At 41.7% G+C, this 22,396-nt stretch overlaps 7 non-coding genes across 7 annotated transcripts; all 7 read right to left on the reverse strand.

The window, feature by feature from the left end:
* Positions 1 to 3,905: 3,905 nt before the first annotated feature.
* On the reverse strand, positions 3,906 to 3,991 carry TRNAY-GUA (transfer RNA tyrosine (anticodon GUA)). The gene is given in 2 exon segments: positions 3,906 to 3,941; positions 3,955 to 3,991. It is a non-coding gene; the product is annotated as a tRNA-Tyr (tRNA).
* Positions 3,992 to 6,490: 2,499 nt separating this feature from the next.
* TRNAY-GUA (transfer RNA tyrosine (anticodon GUA)) lies at positions 6,491 to 6,576 on the reverse strand. The gene is given in 2 exon segments: positions 6,491 to 6,526; positions 6,540 to 6,576. It is a non-coding gene; the product is annotated as a tRNA-Tyr (tRNA).
* Positions 6,577 to 8,429: 1,853 nt separating this feature from the next.
* TRNAY-GUA (transfer RNA tyrosine (anticodon GUA)) lies at positions 8,430 to 8,515 on the reverse strand. Its single transcript is given in 2 exon segments — positions 8,430 to 8,465; positions 8,479 to 8,515. It is a non-coding gene; the product is annotated as a tRNA-Tyr (tRNA).
* A 7,010-nt stretch (positions 8,516 to 15,525) lies between these two features.
* Positions 15,526 to 15,611, reverse strand: TRNAY-GUA (transfer RNA tyrosine (anticodon GUA)). Its single transcript is given in 2 exon segments — positions 15,526 to 15,561; positions 15,575 to 15,611. It is a non-coding gene; the product is annotated as a tRNA-Tyr (tRNA).
* Positions 15,612 to 18,110: 2,499 nt separating this feature from the next.
* TRNAY-GUA (transfer RNA tyrosine (anticodon GUA)) lies at positions 18,111 to 18,196 on the reverse strand. Its single transcript is given in 2 exon segments — positions 18,111 to 18,146; positions 18,160 to 18,196. It is a non-coding gene; the product is annotated as a tRNA-Tyr (tRNA).
* A 1,852-nt stretch (positions 18,197 to 20,048) lies between these two features.
* On the reverse strand, positions 20,049 to 20,134 carry TRNAY-GUA (transfer RNA tyrosine (anticodon GUA)). Its single transcript is given in 2 exon segments — positions 20,049 to 20,084; positions 20,098 to 20,134. It is a non-coding gene; the product is annotated as a tRNA-Tyr (tRNA).
* Positions 20,135 to 20,693: 559 nt separating this feature from the next.
* On the reverse strand, positions 20,694 to 20,779 carry TRNAY-GUA (transfer RNA tyrosine (anticodon GUA)). Its single transcript is given in 2 exon segments — positions 20,694 to 20,729; positions 20,743 to 20,779. It is a non-coding gene; the product is annotated as a tRNA-Tyr (tRNA).
* Between the last annotated feature and the right edge of the window lie 1,617 nt (positions 20,780 to 22,396).

Genomic DNA, 22,396 nt, shown 5'->3' on the forward strand with positions numbered 1-22,396 from the left:
TACTTTCCAAGTATTCAATAAAATGTGCATTTGGCAAAAGTCCTTCGAGCCGGATTTGAACCAGCGACCTAAGGATGCCTGTTTTACCACTACAGTCCTCCCTCTACCAGCTGAGCTATCGAAGGCTTGGCAAATCGTTCTCTAGCAAACTCAATACGAGCTTCCACTTCAACCGTCGACTTGTAAACATCTCTTGCAATTCGTGCAAAATACTACAAATTTGGCTTGTGACGTTCCCGAATTGAGTAAAAGCACATCAGTTCCCAATTAAAAAAATGACCCCCTCCGCAGTCTCCCGCATGTTACTGACCACCATACTAAGGGGGAAAAGTTGAAAGGCGGCGCCTCACAGGCCATCTCCTCAGAGTATTCAGCCGTGTTGGGCCTTGACAATATTTTAATATCTTGGATGGTGTATACTGTTCTCTCATTTCCCTTGAGAAATCAAGATTGTCAAGGGGATTCTGCTGTTTTGCCAGTTCATAGCAAGAGATGGGGATCCGAAACACCTCACAGGAAACCAATGAAGATTGGTGTTGGACAGAAACATAACGTGGCCACAGCCTCAAAGCAAAAGGCATCTATTTTCAGTGATGAAATATAATATAATTATAAATTGTCTGTTATTTTATTTTCCAAGTATTTTACTTTCCAAGTATTCAATAAAATTTGCATTTGGCAAAAGTCCTTCGAGCCGGATTTGAACCAGCGACCTAAGGATGCCTGTTTTACCACTACAGTCCTCCGCTCTACCAACTGAGCTTTCGAAGGCTTGGCAAATCATTCTCTAGCAAACTCAATACGAGCTTCCACTTCAACCGTCGACTTGTAAACATCTCTTGCAATTCGTGCACAATACTACAAATTTGGCTTGTGAGGTTCCCGAATTGAGTAAAAGCACATCAGTTCCCAATTAAAAAAATGACCCCCTCCGCAGTCTCCCGCATGTTACTGACCACCATATTAAGGGGGAAAAGTTGAAAGGCGCGCCTTACAGGCCATCTCCTCAGAGTATTCAGCCGTGTTGGGCCTTGACAATATTTTAATATCTTGGATGGTGTATAGTGTTCTCCCATTTCCCTTGAGAAATCTAGATTGTCAAGGGGATTCGGCTGTTTTGTCAGTTCATAGCAAGAGATGGGGATCCAAAACACCTCACAGGAAACCAACGAAGATTGGTGTCGGACAGAAACATAACGTGGCCACAGCCTCAAAGCAAAAGGCATCTATTTTCAGTGATGAAATATAATATAATTATAAATTGTCTGTTATTTTATTTTCCAAGCATTTTACTTTCCAAGTATTCAATAAAATTTGCATTTGGCAAAAGTCCTTCAATCTGGATTTGAACCAGCGACCTAAGGATGCCTGTTTTACCACTACAGTCCTCTGCTCTACCAACTGAGCTATCGAAGGCTTGGCAAATCAGTCTCTAGCAAGCTCAATACAAGCTTCCACTTCAACCGTCGACATTCAAACAACTCTTGCAATTCGTGCAAAATACTACAAATTTGGCTTGTGAGGTTCCCGAATTGAGTAAAAGCACATCAGTTCACAATTAAAAAAATGACCCCCGCCGCAGTCTCCCGCATGTTACTGACCACCATACTAAGGGGGAAAAGTTGAAAGGCTGCACCTCACAGGCCATCTCCTCAGAGTATTCAGCCGCGTTGGGCCTTGACAATATTTTAATATCTTGGATGGTGTATAGTGTTCTCTCATTTTCCTTGAGAAATCAAGATTGTCAAGGGGATTATGCTGTTTTGCCAGTTCATAGCAAGAGATGGGGATCAAAGAAACACCTCACAGGAAACCAAAGAAGATTGGTGTTGGACAGAAAAATAATGTGGCCACAGCCTCAAAGCAAAAGGCATCTATTTTCAGTGATGAAATATAATATAATTATAAATTGTCTGTTATGTTATTTTCCAAGTATTTTACTTTCCAAGTATTCAATAAAATTTGCATTTGGCAAAAGTCCTTCGAGCCGGATTTGAACCAGCGACCTAAGGATGCCTGTTTTACCACTACAGTCCTCCCCTCTACCAACTGAGCTATCAAAGGCTTGGCAAACCGTTCTCTAGCAAGCTCAATTCGAGCTTCCACTTCAACCGTCGACATGCAAACATCTCTTGCAATTCGTGCAAAATACTACAAATTTGGCTTGTGAGGTTCCCGAATTGAGTAAAAGCACATCAGTTCCCAATTAAAAAAATGACCCCCTCCGCAGTCTCCCGCATGTTACTGACCACCATACTAAGGGGGAAAAGTTGAAAGGCGGCACCTCACAGGCCATCTCCTCAGAGTATTCAGCCGCGTTGGGCCTTGACAATATTTTAATATCTTGGATGGTGTATAGTGTTCTCTCATTACCCTTGAGAAATCAAGATTGTCAAGGGGATTCTGCTGTTTTGCCAGTTCATAGCAAGAGATGGGGATCCAAAACACCTCACAGGAAACCAATGAAGATTTGTGTTGGACAGAAAAATAAGGTGGTCACAGCCTCAAAGCAAAAGGCATCTATTTTCAGTGATGAAATATAATATAATTATAAATTGTCTGTTATGTTATTTTCCAAGTATTTTACTTTCCAAGTATTCAATAAAATGTGCATTTGGCAAAAGTCCTGCGAGCCGGATTTGAACCAGCAACCTAAGGATGCCTGTTTTACCACGCTCTACTAACTGAGCTATCGAAGGCTTGGCAAATCAGTCTCTAGCAAGCTCAATACGAGCTTCCACTTCAACCCTCGACATTCAAACATCTCTTGCAATTCGTGCAAAATACTACAAATTTGGCTTGTGAGGTTCCCGAATTGAGTAAAAGCACATCAGTTCACAATTAAAAAAATGACCCCCTCCGCAGTCTCCCGCATGTTACTGACCACCATACAAAGGAGGAAAAGTTGAAAGTCGGCGCCTCACAGGCCATCTCCTCAGAGTATTCATCAGTGTTCGGCCTTGACAATATTTTAATATCTTGGATGGTGTATAGTGTTCTCCCATTTCCCTTGAGAAATCAAGATTGTCAAGGGGATTCTGCTGTTTTGTCAGTTCATAGCAAGAGATGGGGATCCAAAATACCTCACAGGAAACCAACGAAGATTGGTGTCGGACAGAAAAATAACGTGGCCACAGCCTCAAAGCAAAAGGCATCTATTTTCAGTGATGAAATATAATATAATTATAAATAGTCTGTTATTTTACTTTCCAAGTATTTTACTTTCCAAGTATTCAATAAAATGTGCATTTGGCAAAAGTCCTTCGAACCGGATTTGAACCAGCGACCTAAGGATGCCTGTTTTACCACTACAGTCCTCCGCTCTACCAACTGAGCTATCGAAGGCGTGGCAAATCAATCTCTAGCAAACTCAATACGAGCTTCCACTTCAACCGTCGACTTGTAAACATCTCTTGCAATTCGTGCAAAATACTACAAATTTGGCTTGTGAGGTTCCCGAATTGAGTAAAAGCACATCAGTTCCCAATTAAAAAAATGACCCCCTCCGCAGTCTCCCGCATGTTACTGACCACCATACTAAGGGGGAAAAGTTGAAAGGCGGCACCTCACAGGCAATCTCCTCAGAGTATTCAGCCGCGTTGGGCCTTGACAATATTTTAATATCTTGGATGGTGTATAGTGTTCTCTCATTTCCCTTGAGAAATCAAGATTGTCAAGGGGATTCTGCTGTTTTGCCAGTTCATAGCAAGAGATGGGGATCCAAAACACCTCACAGGAAACCAATGAAGATTTGTGTTGGACAGAAAAATAAGGTGGTCACAGCCTCAAAGCAAAAGGCATCTATTTTCAGTGATGAAATATAATATAATTATAAATTGTCTGTTATTTTACTTTCCAAGTATTTTACTTTCCAAGTATTCAATAAAATGTGCATTTGGCAAAAGTCCTTCGAGCCGGATTTGAACCAGCGACCTAAGGATGCCTGTTTTACCACTACAGTCCTCCGCTCTACCAACTGAGCTATCGAAGGCTTGGCAAATCAGTCTCTAGCAAGCTCAATACGAGCTTCCACTTCAACCCTCGACATTCAAACATCTCTTGCAATTTGTGCAAAATACTACAAATTTGGCTTGTGAGGTTCCCGAATTGAGTAAAAGCACATCAGTTCACAATTAAAAAAATGACCCCCTCCGCAGTCTCCCGCATGTTACTGACCACCATACTAAGGGGGAAAAGTTGAAAGGCGGCGCCTCACAGGCCATCTCCTCAGAGTATTCAGCCGTGTTGGGCCTTGACAATATTTTAATATCTTGGATGGTGTATACTGTTCTCTCATTTCCCTTGAGAAATCAAGATTGTCAAGGGGATTCTGCTGTTTTGCCAGTTCATAGCAAGAGATGGGGATCCGAAACACCTCACAGGAAACCAATGAAGATTGGTGTTGGACAGAAACATAACGTGGCCACAGCCTCAAAGCAAAAGGCATCTATTTTCAGTGATGAAATATAATATAATTATAAATTGTCTGTTATTTTATTTTCCAAGTATTTTACTTTCCAAGTATTCAATAAAATTTGCATTTGGCAAAAGTCCTTCGAGCCGGATTTGAACCAGCGACCTAAGGATGCCTGTTTTACCACTACAGTCCTCCGCTCTACCAACTGAGCTTTCGAAGTCTTGGCAAATCATTCTCTAGCAAACTCAATACGAGCTTCCACTTCAACCGTCGACTTGTAAACATCTCTTGCAATTCGTGCAAAATACTACAAATTTGGCTTGTGAGGTTCCCGAATTGAGTAAAAGCACATCAGTTCCCAATTAAAAAAATGACCCCCTCCGCAGTCTCCCGCATGTTACTGACCACCATATTAAGGGGGAAAAGTTGAAAGGCGCGCCTTACAGGCCATCTCCTCAGAGTATTCAGCCGTGTTGGGCCTTGACAATATTTTAATATCTTGGATGGTGTATAGTGTTCTCCCATTTCCCTTGAGAAATCAAGATTGTCAAGGGGATTCTGCTGTTTTGTCAGTTCATAGCAAGAGATGGGGATCCAAAACACCTCACAGGAAACCAACGAAGATTGGTGTCGGACAGAAACATAACGTGGCCACAGCCTCAAAGCAAAAGGCATCTATTTTCAGTGATGAAATATAATATAATTATAAATTGTCTGTTATTTTATTTTCCAAGCATTTTACTTTCCAAGTATTCAATAAAATTTGCATTTGGCAAAAGTCCTTAAATCTGGATTTGAACCAGCGACCTAAGGATGCCTGTTTTACCACTACAGTCCTCTGCTCTACCAACTGAGCTATCGAAGGCTTGGCAAATCAGTCTCTAGCAAGCTCAATACGAGCTTCCACTTCAACCGTCGACATTCAAACATCTCTTGCAATTCGTGCAAAATACTACAAATTTGGCTTGTGAGGTTCCCGAATTGAGTAAAAGCACATCAGTTCCCAATTAAAAAAATGACCCCCGCCGCAGTCTCCCGCATGTTACTGACCACCATACTAAGGGGGAAAAGTTGAAAGGCGGCACCTCACAGGCCATCTCCTCAGAGTATTCAGCCGCGTTGGGCCTTGACAATATTTTATTATCTTGGATGGTGTATAGTGTTCTCTCATTTTCCTTGAGAAATCAAGATTGTCAAGGGGATTATGCTGTTTTGCCAGTTCATAGCAAGAGATGGGGATCAAAGAAACACCTCACAGGAAACCAAAGAAGATTGGTGTTGGACAGAAAAATAATGTGGCCACAGCCTCAAAGCAAAAGGCATCTATTTTCAGTGATGAAATATAATATAATTATAAATTGTCTGTTATGTTATTTTCCAAGTATTTTACTTTCCAAGTATTCAATAAAATTTGCATTTGGCAAAAGTCCTTCGAGCCGGATTTGAACCAGCGACCTAAGGATGCCTGTTTTACCACTACAGTCCTCCCCTCTACCAACTGAGCTATCGAAGGCTTGGCAAACTGTTTTCTAGCAAGCTCAATTCGAGCTTCCACTTCAACCGTCGACATGCAAACATCTCTTGCAATTCGTGCAAAATACTACAAATTTGGCTTGTGAGGTTCCCGAATTGAGTAAAAGCACATCAGTTCCCAATTAAAAAAATGACCGCCTCCGCAGTCTCCCGCATGTTACTGACCACCATACTAAGGAGGAAAAGTTGAAAGGCGGCGCCTCACAGGCCATCTCCTCAGAGTATTCATCAGTGTTCGGCCTTGACAATATTTTAATATCTTGGATGGTGTATGGTGTTCTCCCATTTCCCTTGAGAAATCAAGATTGTCAAGGGGATTCTGCTGTTTTGTCAGTTCATAGCAAGAGATGGGGATCCAAAACACGTCACAGGAAACCAACGAAGATTGGTGTCGGACAGAAAAATAACGTGGCCACAGCCTCAAAGCAAAAGGCATCTATTTTCAGTGATGAAATAAAATATAATTATAAATTGTCTGTTATTTTACTTTCCAAGTATTTTACTTTCCAAGTATTCAATAAAATGTGAATTTGGCAAGAGTCCTTCGAGCCGGATTTGAACCAGCGACCTAAGGATGCCTGTTTTACTACTACAGTCCTCCGCTCTACCAACTGAGCTATCGAAGGATTGGCAAATCAACTCTAGCAAACTCAATACGAGCTTCCACTTCAACCGTCGACTTGTAAACATCTCTTGCAATTCGTGCAAAATACTACAAATTTGGCTTGTGACGTTCCCGAATTGAGTAAAAGCACATCAGTTCCCAATTAAAAAAATGACCCCCTCCGCAGTCTCCCGCATGTTACTGACCACCATACTAAGGGGGAAAAGTTGAAAGGCGGCGCCTCACAGGCCATCTCCTCAGAGTATTCAGCCGTGTTGGGCCTTGACAATATTTTAATATCTTGGATGGTGTATACTGTTCTCTCATTTCCCTTGAGAAATCAAGATTGTCAAGGGGATTCTGCTGTTTTGCCAGTTCATAGCAAGAGATGGGGATCAAAAAAACACCTCACAGGAAACCAAAGAAGATTGGTGTTGGACAGAAAAATAATGTGGCCACAGCCTCAAAGCAAAAGGCATCTATTTTCAGAGATGAAATATAATATAATTATAAATTGTCTGTTATGTTATTTTCCAAGTATTTTACTTTCCAAGTATTCAATAAAATTTGCATTTGGCAAAAGACCTTCGAGCCGGATTTGAACCAGCGACATAAGGATGCCTGTTTTACCACTACAGTCCTCCCCTCTACCAACTGAGCTATCTAAGGCTTTGCAATCCGTTCTCTAGCAAGCTCAATTCGAGCTTCCACTTCAACCGTCGACATGCAAACATCTCTTGCAATTCGTGCAAAATACTACAAATTTGGCTTGTGAGGTTCCCGAATTGAGTAAAAGCACATCAGTTCCCAATTAAAAAAATGACCGCCTCCGCAGTCTCCCGCATGTTACTGACCACCATGCTAAGGAGGAAAAGTTGAAAGGCGGCGCCTCACAGGCCATCTCCTCAGAGTATTCATCAGTGTTCGGCCTTGACAATATTTTAATATCTTGGATGGTGTATGGTGTTCTCCCATTTCCCTTGAGAAATCAAGATTGTCAAGGGGATTCTGCTGTTTTGTCAGTTCATAGCAAGAGATGGGGATCCAAAACACGTCACAGGAAACCAACGAAGATTGGTGTCGGACAGAAAAATAACGTGGCCACAGCCTCAAAGCAAAAGGCATCTATTTTCAGTGATGAAATAAAATATAATTATAAATTGTCTGTTATTTTACTTTCCAAGTATTTTACTTTCCAAGTATTCAATAAAATTTGCATTTGGCAAAAGTCCTTCGAGCCGGATTTGAACCAGTGACCTAAGGATGCCTGTTTTACCACTACAGTCCTCCGCTCTTTCAACTGAGCTATCAAAGGCTTGGCAAATCATTCTCTAGCAAACTCAATACGAGCTTCCACTTCAACCGTCGACTTGTAAACATCTCTTGCAATTCGTGCAAAATACTACAAATTTGGCTTGTGAGGTTCCCGAATTGAGTAAAAGCACATCAGTTCCCAATTAAAAAAATGACCCCCTCCGCAGTCTCCCGCATGTTACTGACCACCATACTAAGGGGGAAAAGTTGAAAGGCGGCACCTCACAGGCCATCTCCTCAGAGTATTCAGCAGCGTTGGGCCTTGACAATATTTTAATATCTTGGATGGTGTATAGTGTTCTCTCATTTCCCTTGAGAAATCAAGATTGTCAAGGGGATTCTGCTGTTTTGCCAGTTCATAGCAAGAGATGGGGATCCAAAACACCTCACAGGAAACCAATGAAGATTTGTGTTGGACTGAAAAATAAGGTGGTCACAGCCTCAAAGCAAAAGGCATCTATTTTCAGTGATGAAATATAATATAATTATAAATTCTCTGTTATTTTACTTTCCAAGTATTTTACTTTCCAAGTATTCAATAAAATGTGCATTTGGCAAAAGTCCTTCGAGCCGGATTTGAACCAGCGACCTAAGGATGCCTGTTTTACCACTACAGTCCTCCGCTCTACCAACTGAGCTATCGAAGGCTTGGCAAATCAGTCTCTAGCAAGCTCAATACGAGCTTCCACTTCAACCCTCGACATTCAAACATCTCTTGCAATTTGTGCAAAATACTACAAATTTGGCTTGTGAGGTTCCCGAATTGAGTAAAAGCACATCAGTTCACAATTAAAAAAATGACCCCCTCCGCAGTCTCCCGCATGTTACTGACCACCATACAAAGGAGGAAAAGTTGAAAGTCGGCGCCTCACAGGCCATCTCCTCAGAGTATTCATCAGTGTTCGGCCTTGACAATATTTTAATATCTTGGATGGTGAATAGTGTTCTCCCATTTCCCTTGAGAAATCAAGATTGTCAAGGGGATTCTGCTGTTTTGTCAGTTCATAGCAAGAGATGGGGATCCAAAATACCTCACAGGAAACCAACGAAGATTGGTGTCGGACAGAAAAATAACGTGGCCACAGCCTCAAAGCAAAAGGCATCTATTTTCAGTGATGAAATATAATATAATTATAAATTGTCTGTTATTTTACTTTCCAAGTATTTTACTTTCCAAGTATTCAATAAAATGTGCATTTGGCAAAAGTCCTTCTAGCCGGATTTGAACCAGCGACCTAAGGATGCCTGTTTTACCACTACAGTCCTCCGCTCTACCAACTGAGCTATCGAAGGCTTGGCAAATTGTTCTATAGCAAACTCAATACGAGCTTCCACTTCAACCGTCGACTTGTAAACATCTCTTGCAATTCGTGCAAAATACTACAAATTTGGCTTGTGACGTTCCCGAATTGAGTAAAAGCACATCAGTTCCCAATTAAAAAAATGACCCCCTCCGCAGTCTCCCGCATGTTACTGACCACCATACTAAGGGGGAAAAGTTGAAAGGCGGCGCCTCACAGGCCATCTCCTCAGAGTATTCAGCCGTGTTGGGCCTTGACAATATTTTAATATCTTGGATGGTGTATACTGTTCTCTCATTTCCCTTGAAAAATCAAGATTGTCAAGGGGATTCTGCTGTTTTGCCAGTTCATAGCAAGAGATGGGGATCTGAAACACCTCACAGGAAACCAATGAAGATTGGTGTTGGACAGAAACATAACGTGGCCACAGCCTCAAAGCAAAAGGCATCTATTTTCAGTGATGAAATATAATATAATTATAAATTGTCTGTTATGTTATTTTCCAAGTATTTTACTTTCCAAGTATTCAATAAAATTTGCATTTGGCAAAAGTCCTTCGAGCCGGATTTGAACCAGCGACCTAAGGATGCCTGTTTTACCACTACAGTCCTCCCCTCTACCAACTGAGCTATCGAAGGCATGGCAAACCGTTCTCTAGCAAGCTCAATTCGAGCTTCCACTTCAACCGTCGACATGCAAACATCTCTTGCAATTCGTGCAAAATACTACAAATTTGGCTTGTGAGGTTCCCGAATTGAGTAAAAGCACATCAGTTCCCAATTAAAAAAATGACCCCCTCCGCAGTCTCCCGCATGTTACTGACCACCATATTAAGGGGGAAAAGTTGAAAGGCGCGCCTTACAGGCCATCTCCTCAGAGTATTCAGCCGTGTTGGGCCTTGACAATATTTTAATATCTTGGATGGTGTATAGTGTTCTCCCATTTCCCTTGAGAAATCAAGATTGTCAAGGGGATTCTGCTGTTTTGCCAGTTCATAGCAAGAGATGGGGATCAAAGAAACACCTCACAGGAAACCAAAGAAGATTGGTGTTGGACAGAAAAATAATGTGGCCACAGCCTCAAAGCAAAAGGCATCTATTTTCAGTGATGAAATATAATATAATTATAAATTGTCTGTTATGTTATTTTCCAAGTATTTTACTTTCCAAGTATTCAATAAAATTTGCATTTGGCAAAAGTCCTTCGAGCCGGATTTGAACCAGCGACCTAAGGATGCCTGTTTTACCACTACAGTCCTCCCCTCTACCAACTGAGCTATCGAAGGCTTGGCAAACCGTTTTCTAGCAAGCTCAATTCGAGCTTCCACTTCAACCGTCGACATGCAAACATCTCTTGCAATTCGTGCAAAATACTACAAATTTGGCTTGTGAGGTTCCCGAATTGAGTAAAAGCACATCAGTTCCCAATTAAAAAAATGACCGCCTCCGCAGTCTCCCGCATGTTACTGACCACCATACTAAGGAGGAAAAGTTGAAAGGCGGCGCCTCACAGGCCATCTCCTCAGAGTATTCATCAGTGTTCGGCCTTGACAATATTTTAATATCTTGGATGGTGTATGGTGTTCTCCCATTTCCCTTGAGAAATCAAGATTGTCAAGGGGATTCTGCTGTTTTGTCAGTTCATAGCAAGAGATGGGGATCCAAAACACGTCACAGGAAACCAACGAAGATTGGTGTCGGACAGAAAAATAACGTGGCCACAGCCTCAAAGCAAAAGGCATCTATTTTCAGTGATGAAATATAATATAATTATAAACTGTCTGTTATTTTACTTTCCAAGTATTTTACTTTCCAAGTATTCAATAAAATTTGCATTTGGCAAAAGTCCTTCAATCTGGATTTGAACCAGCGACCTAAGGATGCCTGTTTTACCACTACAGTCCTCCGGTCTACCAACTGAGCTATCGAAGGCTTGGCAAATCAGTCTCTAGCAAGCTCAATACGAGCTTCCACTTCAACCGTCGACATTCAAACATCTCTTGCAATTCGTGCAAAATACTACAAATTTGGCTTATGAGGTTCCCGAATTGAGTAAAAGCACATCAGTTCACAATTAAAAAAATGACCCCCTCCGCAGTCTCCCGCATGTTACTGACCACCATACAAAGGAGGAAAAGTTGAAAGTCGGCGCCTCACAGGCCATCTCCTCAGAGTATTCAGCCGTGTTCGGCCTTGACAATATTTTAATATCTTGGATGGTGTATAGTGTTCTCCCATTTCCCTTGAGAAATCAAGATTGTCAAGGGGATTCTGCTGTTTTGTCAGTTCATAGCAAGAGATGGGGATCCAAAATACCTCACAGGAAACCAACGAAGATTGGTGTCGGACAGAAAAATAACGTGGCCACAGCCTCAAAGCAAAAGGCATCTATTTTCAGTGATGAAATATAATATAATTATAAATTGTCTGTTATTTTACTTTCCAAGTATTTTACTTTCCAAGTATTCAATAAAATGTGCATTTGGCAAAAGTCCTTCGAGCCGGATTTGAACCAGCGACCTAAGGATGCCTGTTTTACCACTACAGTCCTCCCTCTACCAGCTGAGCTATCGAAGGCTTGGCAAATCGCTCTCTAGCAAACTCAATACGAGCTTCCACTTCAACCGTCGACTTGTAAACATCTCTTGCAATTCGTGCAAAATACTACAAATTTGGCTTGTGACGTTCCCAAATTGAGTAAAAGCACATCAGTTCCCAATTAAAAAAATGACCCCCTCCGCAGTCTCCCGCATGTTACTGACCACCATACTAAGGGGGAAAAGTTGAAAGGCGGCGCCTCACAGGCCATCTCCTCAGAGTATTCAGCCGTGTTGGGCCTTGACAATATTTTAATATCTTGGATGGTGTATACTGTTCTCTCATTTCCCTTGAGAAATCAAGATTGTCAAGGGGATTCTGCTGTTTTGCCAGTTCATAGCAAGAGATGGGGATCCGAAACACCTCACAGGAAACCAATGAAGATTGGTGTTGGACAGAAACATAACGTGGCCACAGCCTCAAAGCAAAAGGCATCTATTTTCAGTGATGAAATATAATATAATTATAAATTGTCTGTTATTTTATTTTCCAAGTATTTTACTTTCCAAGTATTCAATAAAATTTGCATTTGGCAAAAGTCCTTCGAGCCGGATTTGAACCAGCGACCTAAGGATGCCTGTTTTACCACTACAGTCCTCCGCTCTACCAACTGAGCTTTCGAAGGCTTGGCAAATCATTCTCTAGCAAACTCAATACGAGCTTCCACTTCAACCGTCGACTTGTAAACATCTCTTGCAATTCGTGCACAATACTACAAATTTGGCTTGTGAGGTTCCCGAATTGAGTAAAAGCACATCAGTTCCCAATTAAAAAAATGACCCCCTCCGCAGTCTCCCGCATGTTACTGACCACCATATTAAGGGGGAAAAGTTGAAAGGCGCGCCTTACAGGCCATCTCCTCAGAGTATTCAGCCGTGTTGGGCCTTGACAATATTTTAATATCTTGGATGGTGTATAGTGTTCTCCCATTTCCCTTGAGAAATCTAGATTGTCAAGGGGATTCGGCTGTTTTGTCAGTTCATAGCAAGAGATGGGGATCCAAAACACCTCACAGGAAACCAACGAAGATTGGTGTCGGACAGAAACATAACGTGGCCACAGCCTCAAAGCAAAAGGCATCTATTTTCAGTGATGAAATATAATATAATTATAAATTGTCTGTTATTTTATTTTCCAAGCATTTTACTTTCCAAGTATTCAATAAAATTTGCATTTGGCAAAAGTCCTTCAATCTGGATTTGAACCAGCGACCTAAGGATGCCTGTTTTACCACTACAGTCCTCTGCTCTACCAACTGAGCTATCGAAGGCTTGGCAAATCAGTCTCTAGCAAGCTCAATACAAGCTTCCACTTCAACCGTCGACATTCAAACAACTCTTGCAATTCGTGCAAAATACTACAAATTTGGCTTGTGAGGTTCCCGAATTGAGTAAAAGCACATCAGTTCACAATTAAAAAAATGACCCCCGCCGCAGTCTCCCGCATGTTACTGACCACCATACTAAGGGGGAAAAGTTGAAAGGCGGCACCTCACAGGCCATCTCCTCAGAGTATTCAGCCGCGTTGGGCCTTGACAATATTTTAATTACTTGGATTGTGTATAGTGTTCTCTCATTTTCCTTGAGAAATCAAGATTGTCAAGGGGATTATGCTGTTTTGCCAGTTCATAGCAAGAGATGGGGATCAAAGAAACACCTCACAGGAAACCAAAGAAGATTGGTGTTGGACAGAAAAATAATGTGGCCACAGCCTCAAAGCAAAAGGCATCTATTTTCAGTGATGAAATATAATATAATTATAAATTGTCTGTTATGTTATTTTCCAAGTATTTTACTTTCCAAGTATTCAATAAAATTTGCATTTGGCAAAAGTCCTTCGAGCCGGATTTGAACCAGCGACCTAAGGATGCCTGTTTTACCACTACAGTCCTCCCCTCTACCAACTGAGCTATCAAAGGCTTGGCAAACCGTTCTCTAGCAAGCTCAATTCGAGCTTCCACTTCAACCGTCGACATGCAAACATCTCTTGCAATTCGTGCAAAATACTACAAATTTGGCTTGTGAGGTTCCCGAATTGAGTAAAAGCACATCAGTTCCCAATTAAAAAAATGACCCCCTCCGCAGTCTCCCGCATGTTACTGACCACCATACTAAGGGGGAAAAGTTGAAAGGCGGCACCTCACAGGCCATCTCCTCAGAGTATTCAGCCGCGTTGGGCCTTGACAATATTTTAATATCTTGGATGGTGTATAGTGTTCTCTCATTACCCTTGAGAAATCAAGATTGTCAAGGGGATTCTGCTGTTTTGCCAGTTCATAGCAAGAGATGGGGATCCAAAACACCTCACAGGAAACCAATGAAGATTTGTGTTGGACAGAAAAATAAGGTGGTCACAGCCTCAAAGCAAAAGGCATCTATTTTCAGTGATGAAATATAATATAATTATAAATTGTCTGTTATGTTATTTTCCAAGTATTTTACTTTCCAAGTATTCAATAAAATGTGCATTTGGCAAAAGTCCTGCGAGCCGGATTTGAACCAGCAACCTAAGGATGCCTGTTTTACCACGCTCTACCAACTGAGCTATCGAAGGCTTGGCAAATCAGTCTCTAGCAAGCTCAATACGAGCTTCCACTTCAACCCTCGACATTCAAACATCTCTTGCAATTCGTGCAAAATACTACAAATTTGGCTTGTGAGGTTCCCGAATTGAGTAAAAGCACATCAGTTCACAATTAAAAAAATGACCCCCTCCGCAGTCTCCCGCATGTTACTGACCACCATACAAAGGAGGAAAAGTTGAAAGTCGGCGCCTCACAGGCCATCTCCTCAGAGTATTCATCAGTGTTCGGCCTTGACAATATTTTAATATCTTGGATGGTGTATAGTGTTCTCCCATTTCCCTTGAGAAATCAAGATTGTCAAGGGGATTCTGCTGTTTTGTCAGTTCATAGCAAGAGATGGGGATCCAAAATACCTCACAGGAAACCAACGAAGATTGGTGTCGGACAGAAAAATAACGTGGCCACAGCCTCAAAGCAAAAGGCATCTATTTTCAGTGATGAAATATAATATAATTATAAATAGTCTGTTATTTTACTTTCCAAGTATTTTACTTTCCAAGTATTCAATAAAATGTGCATTTGGCAAAAGTCCTTCGAACCGGATTTGAACCAGCGACCTAAGGATGCCTGTTTTACCACTACAGTCCTCCGCTCTACCAACTGAGCTATCGAAGGCGTGGCAAATCAATCTCTAGCAAACTCAATACGAGCTTCCACTTCAACCGTCGACTTGTAAACATCTCTTGCAATTCGTGCAAAATACTACAAATTTGGCTTGTGAGGTTCCCGAATTGAGTAAAAGCACATCAGTTCCCAATTAAAAAAATGACCCCCTCCGCAGTCTCCCGCATGTTACTGACCACCATACTAAGGGGGAAAAGTTGAAAGGCGGCACCTCACAGGCAATCTCCTCAGAGTATTCAGCCGCGTTGGGCCTTGACAATATTTTAATATCTTGGATGGTGTATAGTGTTCTCTCATTTCCCTTGAGAAATCAAGATTGTCAAGGGGATTCTGCTGTTTTGCCAGTTCATAGCAAGAGATGGGGATCCAAAACACCTCACAGGAAACCAATGAAGATTTGTGTTGGACAGAAAAATAAGGTGGTCACAGCCTCAAAGCAAAAGGCATCTATTTTCAGTGATGAAATATAATATAATTATAAATTGTCTGTTATTTTACTTTCCAAGTATTTTACTTTCCAAGTATTCAATAAAATGTGCATTTGGCAAAAGTCCTTCGAGCCGGATTTGAACCAGCGACCTAAGGATGCCTGTTTTACCACTACAGTCCTCCGCTCTACCAACTGAGCTATCGAAGGCTTGGCAAATCAGTCTCTAGCAAGCTCAATACGAGCTTCCACTTCAACCCTCGACATTCAAACATCTCTTGCAATTTGTGCAAAATACTACAAATTTGGCTTGTGAGGTTCCCGAATTGAGTAAAAGCACATCAGTTCACAATTAAAAAAATGACCCCCTCCGCAGTCTCCCGCATGTTACTGACCACCATACTAAGGGGGAAAAGTTGAAAGGCGGCGCCTCACAGGCCATCTCCTCAGAGTATTCAGCCGTGTTGGGCCTTGACAATATTTTAATATCTTGGATGGTGTATACTGTTCTCTCATTTCCCTTGAGAAATCAAGATTGTCAAGGGGATTCTGCTGTTTTGCCAGTTCATAGCAAGAGATGGGGATCCGAAACACCTCACAGGAAACCAATGAAGATTGGTGTTGGACAGAAACATAACGTGGCCACAGCCTCAAAGCAAAAGGCATCTATTTTCAGTGATGAAATATAATATAATTATAAATTGTCTGTTATTTTATTTTCCAAGTATTTTACTTTCCAAGTATTCAATAAAATTTGCATTTGGCAAAAGTCCTTCGAGCCGGATTTGAACCAGCGACCTAAGGATGCCTGTTTTACCACTACAGTCCTCCGCTCTACCAACTGAGCTTTCGAAGTCTTGGCAAATCATTCTCTAGCAAACTCAATACGAGCTTCCACTTCAACCGTCGACTTGTAAACATCTCTTGCAATTCGTGCAAAATACTACAAATTTGGCTTGTGAGGTTCCCGAATTGAGTAAAAGCACATCAGTTCCCAATTAAAAAAATGACCCCCTCCGCAGTCTCCCGCATGTTACTGACCACCATATTAAGGGGGAAAAGTTGAAAGGCGCGCCTTACAGGCCATCTCCTCAGAGTATTCAGCCGTGTTGGGCCTTGACAATATTTTAATATCTTGGATGGTGTATAGTGTTCTCCCATTTCCCTTGAGAAATCAAGATTGTCAAGGGGATTCTGCTGTTTTGTCAGTTCATAGCAAGAGATGGGGATCCAAAACACCTCACAGGAAACCAACGAAGATTGGTGTCGGACAGAAACATAACGTGGCCACAGCCTCAAAGCAAAAGGCATCTATTTTCAGTGATGAAATATAATATAATTATAAATTGTCTGTTATTTTATTTTCCAAGCATTTTACTTTCCAAGTATTCAATAAAATTTGCATTTGGCAAAAGTCCTTAAATCTGGATTTGAACCAGCGACCTAAGGATGCCTGTTTTACCACTACAGTCCTCTGCTCTACCAACTGAGCTATCGAAGGCTTGGCAAATCAGTCTCTAGCAAGCTCAATACGAGCTTCCACTTCAACCGTCGACATTCAAACATCTCTTGCAATTCGTGCAAAATACTACAAATTTGGCTTGTGAGGTTCCCGAATTGAGTAAAAGCACATCAGTTCCCAATTAAAAAAATGACCCCCGCCGCAGTCTCCCGCATGTTACTGACCACCATACTAAGGGGGAAAAGTTGAAAGGCGGCACCTCACAGGCCATCTCCTCAGAGTATTCAGCCGCGTTGGGCCTTGACAATATTTTATTATCTTGGATGGTGTATAGTGTTCTCTCATTTTCCTTGAGAAATCAAGATTGTCAAGGGGATTATGCTGTTTTGCCAGTTCATAGCAAGAGATGGGGATCAAAGAAACACCTCACAGGAAACCAAAGAAGATTGGTGTTGGACAGAAAAATAATGTGGCCACAGCCTCAAAGCAAAAGGCATCTATTTTCAGTGATGAAATATAATATAATTATAAATTGTCTGTTATGTTATTTTCCAAGTATTTTACTTTCCAAGTATTCAATAAAATTTGCATTTGGCAAAAGTCCTGCGAGCCGGATTTGAACCAGCGACCTAAGGATGCCTGTTTTACCACTACAGTCCTCCCCTCTACCAACTGAGCTATCGAAGGCTTGGCAAACCGTTTTCTAGCAAGCTCAATTCGAGCTTCCACTTCAACCGTCGACATGCAAACATCTCTTGCAATTCGTGCAAAATACTACAAATTTGGCTTGTGAGGTTCCCGAATTGAGTAAAAGCACATCAGTTCCCAATTAAAAAAATGACCGCCTCCGCAGTCTCCCGCATGTTACTGACCACCATACTAAGGAGGAAAAGTTGAAAGGCGGCGCCTCACAGGCCATCTCCTCAGAGTATTCATCAGTGTTCGGCCTTGACAATATTTTAATATCTTGGATGGTGTATGGTGTTCTCCCATTTCCCTTGAGAAATCAAGATTGTCAAGGGGATTCTGCTGTTTTGTCAGTTCATAGCAAGAGATGGGGATCCAAAACACGTCACAGGAAACCAACGAAGATTGGTGTCGGACAGAAAAATAACGTGGCCACAGCCTCAAAGCAAAAGGCATCTATTTTCAGTGATGAAATAAAATATAATTATAAATTGTCTGTTATTTTACTTTCCAAGTATTTTACTTTCCAAGTATTCAATAAAATGTGAATTTGGCAAGAGTCCTTCGAGCCGGATTTGAACCAGCGACCTAAGGATGCCTGTTTTACTACTACAGTCCTCCGCTCTACCAACTGAGCTATCGAAGGATTGGCAAATCAACTCTAGCAAACTCAATACGAGCTTCCACTTCAACCGTCGACTTGTAAACATCTCTTGCAATTCGTGCAAAATACTACAAATTTGGCTTGTGACGTTCCCGAATTGAGTAAAAGCACATCAGTTCCCAATTAAAAAAATGACCCCCTCCGCAGTCTCCCGCATGTTACTGACCACCATACTAAGGGGGAAAAGTTGAAAGGCGGCGCCTCACAGGCCATCTCCTCAGAGTATTCAGCCGTGTTGGGCCTTGACAATATTTTAATATCTTGGATGGTGTATACTGTTCTCTCATTTCCCTTGAGAAATCAAGATTGTCAAGGGGATTCTGCTGTTTTGCCAGTTCATAGCAAGAGATGGGGATCAAAAAAACACCTCACAGGAAACCAAAGAAGATTGGTGTTGGACAGAAAAATAATGTGGCCACAGCCTCAAAGCAAAAGGCATCTATTTTCAGAGATGAAATATAATATAATTATAAATTGTCTGTTATGTTATTTTCCAAGTATTTTACTTTCCAAGTATTCAATAAAATTTGCATTTGGCAAAAGACCTTCGAGCCGGATTTGAACCAGCGACATAAGGATGCCTGTTTTACCACTACAGTCCTCCCCTCTACCAACTGAGCTATCTAAGGCTTTGCAATCCGTTCTCTAGCAAGCTCAATTCGAGCTTCCACTTCAACCGTCGACATGCAAACATCTCTTGCAATTCGTGCAAAATACTACAAATTTGGCTTGTGAGGTTCCCGAATTGAGTAAAAGCACATCAGTTCCCAATTAAAAAAATGACCGCCTCCGCAGTCTCCCGCATGTTACTGACCACCATGCTAAGGAGGAAAAGTTGAAAGGCGGCGCCTCACAGGCCATCTCCTCAGAGTATTCATCAGTGTTCGGCCTTGACAATATTTTAATATCTTGGATGGTGTATGGTGTTCTCCCATTTCCCTTGAGAAATCAAGATTGTCAAGGGGATTCTGCTGTTTTGTCAGTTCATAGCAAGAGATGGGGATCCAAAACACGTCACAGGAAACCAACGAAGATTGGTGTCGGACAGAAAAATAACGTGGCCACAGCCTCAAAGCAAAAGGCATCTATTTTCAGTGATGAAATAAAATATAATTATAAATTGTCTGTTATTTTACTTTCCAAGTATTTTACTTTCCAAGTATTCAATAAAATTTGCATTTGGCAAAAGTCCTTCGAGCCGGATTTGAACCAGTGACCTAAGGATGCCTGTTTTACCACTACAGTCCTCCGCTCTTTCAACTGAGCTATCAAAGGCTTGGCAAATCATTCTCTAGCAAACTCAATACGAGCTTCCACTTCAACCGTCGACTTGTAAACATCTCTTGCAATTCGTGCAAAATACTACAAATTTGGCTTGTGAGGTTCCCGAATTGAGTAAAAGCACATCAGTTCCCAATTAAAAAAATGACCCCTCCGCAGTCTCCCGCATGTTAATGACCACCATACTAAGGGGGAAAAGTTGAAAGGCGGCGCCTCACAGGCCATCTCCTCAGAGTATTCAGCCGTGTTGGGCCTTGACAATATTTTAATATCTTGGATGGTGTATAGTGTTCTCTCATTTCCCTTGAGAAATCAAGATTGTCAAGGGGATTCTGCTGTTTTGCCAGTTCATAGCAAGAGATGGGGATACAAAACAACTGACAGGAAACCAATGAAGATTCGTGTTGGACAGAAAAATAACGTGGCCACAGCCTCAAAGCAAAAGGCATCTATTTTCAGTGATGAAATATAATATAATTATAAATTGTCTGTTATTTTACTTTCCAAGTATTTTACTTTCCAAGTATTCAATAAAATGTGCATTTGGCAAGAGTCCTTCGAGCCGGATTTGAACCAGCGACCTAAGGATGCCTGTTTTACCACTACAGTCCTCCGCTCTACCAACTGAGCTATCGAAGGCTTGGCAAATCAACTCTAGCAAACTCAATACGAGCTTTCACTTCAACCATCGACTTGTAAACATCTCTTGCAATTCGTGCAAAATACTACAAATTTGGCTTGTGAGGTTCCCGAATTGAGTAAAAGCACATCAGTTCCCAATTAAAAAAATGACCCCCTCCGCAGTCTCCCGCATGTTACTGACCACCATACTAAGGGGGAAAAGTTGAAAGGCGGCACCTCACAGGCCATCTCCTCAGAGTATTCAGCAGCGTTGGGCCTTGACAATATTTTAATATCTTGGATGGTGTATAGTGTTCTCTCATTTCCCTTGAGAAATCAAGATTGTCAAGGGGATTCTGCTGTTTTGCCAGTTCATAGCAAGAGATGGGGATCCAAAACACCTCACAGGAAACCAATGAAGATTTGTGTTGGACTGAAAAATAAGGTGGTCACAGCCTCAAAGCAAAAGGCATCTATTTTCAGTGATGAAATATAATATAATTATAAATTGTCTGTTATTTTACTTTCCAAGTATTTTACTTTCCAAGTATTCAATAAAATGTGCATTTGGCAAAAGTCCTTCGAGCCGGATTTGAACCAGCGACCTAAGGATGCCTGTTTTACCACTACAGTCCTCCGCTCTACCAACTGAGCTATCGAAGGCTTGGCAAATCAGTCTCTAGCAAGCTCAATACGAGCTTCCACTTCAACCCTCGACATTCAAACATCTCTTGCAATTTGTGCAAAATACTACAAATTTGGCTTGTGAGGTTCCCGAATTGAGTAAAAGCACATCAGTTCACAATTAAAAAAATGACCCCCTCCGCAGTCTCCCGCATGTTACTGACCACCATACAAAGGAGGAAAAGTTGAAAGTCGGCGCCTCACAGGCCATCTCCTCAGAGTATTCATCAGTGTTCGGCCTTGACAATATTTTAATATCTTGGATGGTGAATAGTGTTCTCCCATTTCCCTTGAGAAATCAAGATTGTCAAGGGGATTCTGCTGTTTTGTCAGTTCATAGCAAGAGATGGGGATCCAAAATACCTCACAGGAAACCAATGAAGATTGGTGTTGGACAGAAACATAACGTGGCCACAGCCTCAAAGCAAAAGGCATCTATTTTCAGTGATGAAATATAATATAATTATAAATTGTCTGTTATGTTATTTTCCAAGTATTTTACTTTCCAAGTATTCAATAAAATTTGCATTTGGCAAAAGTCCTTCGAGCCGGATTTGAACCAGCGACCTAAGGATGCCTGTGTTACCACTACAGTCCTCCCCTCTACCAACTGAGCTATCGAAGGCATGGCAAACCGTTCTCTAGCAAGCTCAATTCGAGCTTCCACTTCAACCGTCGACATGCAAACATCTCTTGCAATTCGTGCAAAATACTACAAATTTGGCTTGTGAGGTTCCCGAATTGAGTAAAAGCACATCAGTTCCCAATTAAAAAAATGACCCCCTCCGCAGTCTCCCGCATGTTACTGACCACCATATTAAGGGGGAAAAGTTGAAAGGCGCGCCTCACAGGCCATCTCCTCAGAGTATTCAGCCGTGTTGGGCCTTGACAATATTTTAATATCTTGGATGGTGTATAGTGTTCTCCCATTTCCCTTGAGAAATCAAGATTGTCAAGGGGATTCTGCTGTTTTGTCAGTTCATAGCAAGAGATGGGGATCCAAATCGCTCTACTCCAAACGAAAATAACTAAAAAGAAAGCTTCCCTTACTCATCAGTCCAAGCCTAACAACCTCACTACAGACCCTACCCCAAAGACCCAGGACATAGCCACACGGTTCATGTTTTCCAAAACATCGATTCTCGATGTGGAGAAAGTCATCCTCTCTCTTAAGCCGTCTAACTGCCAGGGTGATTCTTGCCCTGCCCAGCTTATAAAAGACGCAGCTAGAGATCTCTCCCCGTTTATTGCCAAACTTGTCAACTCTTCTTTCACGTCCGGCACGGTACCCACCAATTTAAAACAATCCTGGGTACTACCATTGCTTAAAAAGCAAACGCTAGACCCTCTTATACCCACAAACTACCGCCCCATTACAACAGTCCCCTTCCTGCTCAAAATCTTGGATAAGATCGCCTACAATCAGATCCAAAGTTTCCTGGAACAACATAAACTCTTAGGAGAGCGCCAATCAGGATTCCGTCCACAACATGGTACAGAGACTGCCCTGATCGACCTAAAGGCACAAATAGATGAAATAAGAGATAAAGGTAAAATGGCTCTCCTCTTGTTGCTGGACCTCTCGGCGGCTTTCGA

Source organism: Ambystoma mexicanum, chromosome 1p (genome assembly GCF_040938575.1).
Source record: "Ambystoma mexicanum isolate Mex_15411 chromosome 1p, UKY_AmexF1_1, whole genome shotgun sequence".
Classification (NCBI taxonomy): Eukaryota; Metazoa; Chordata; class Amphibia; order Caudata; family Ambystomatidae; genus Ambystoma; species Ambystoma mexicanum.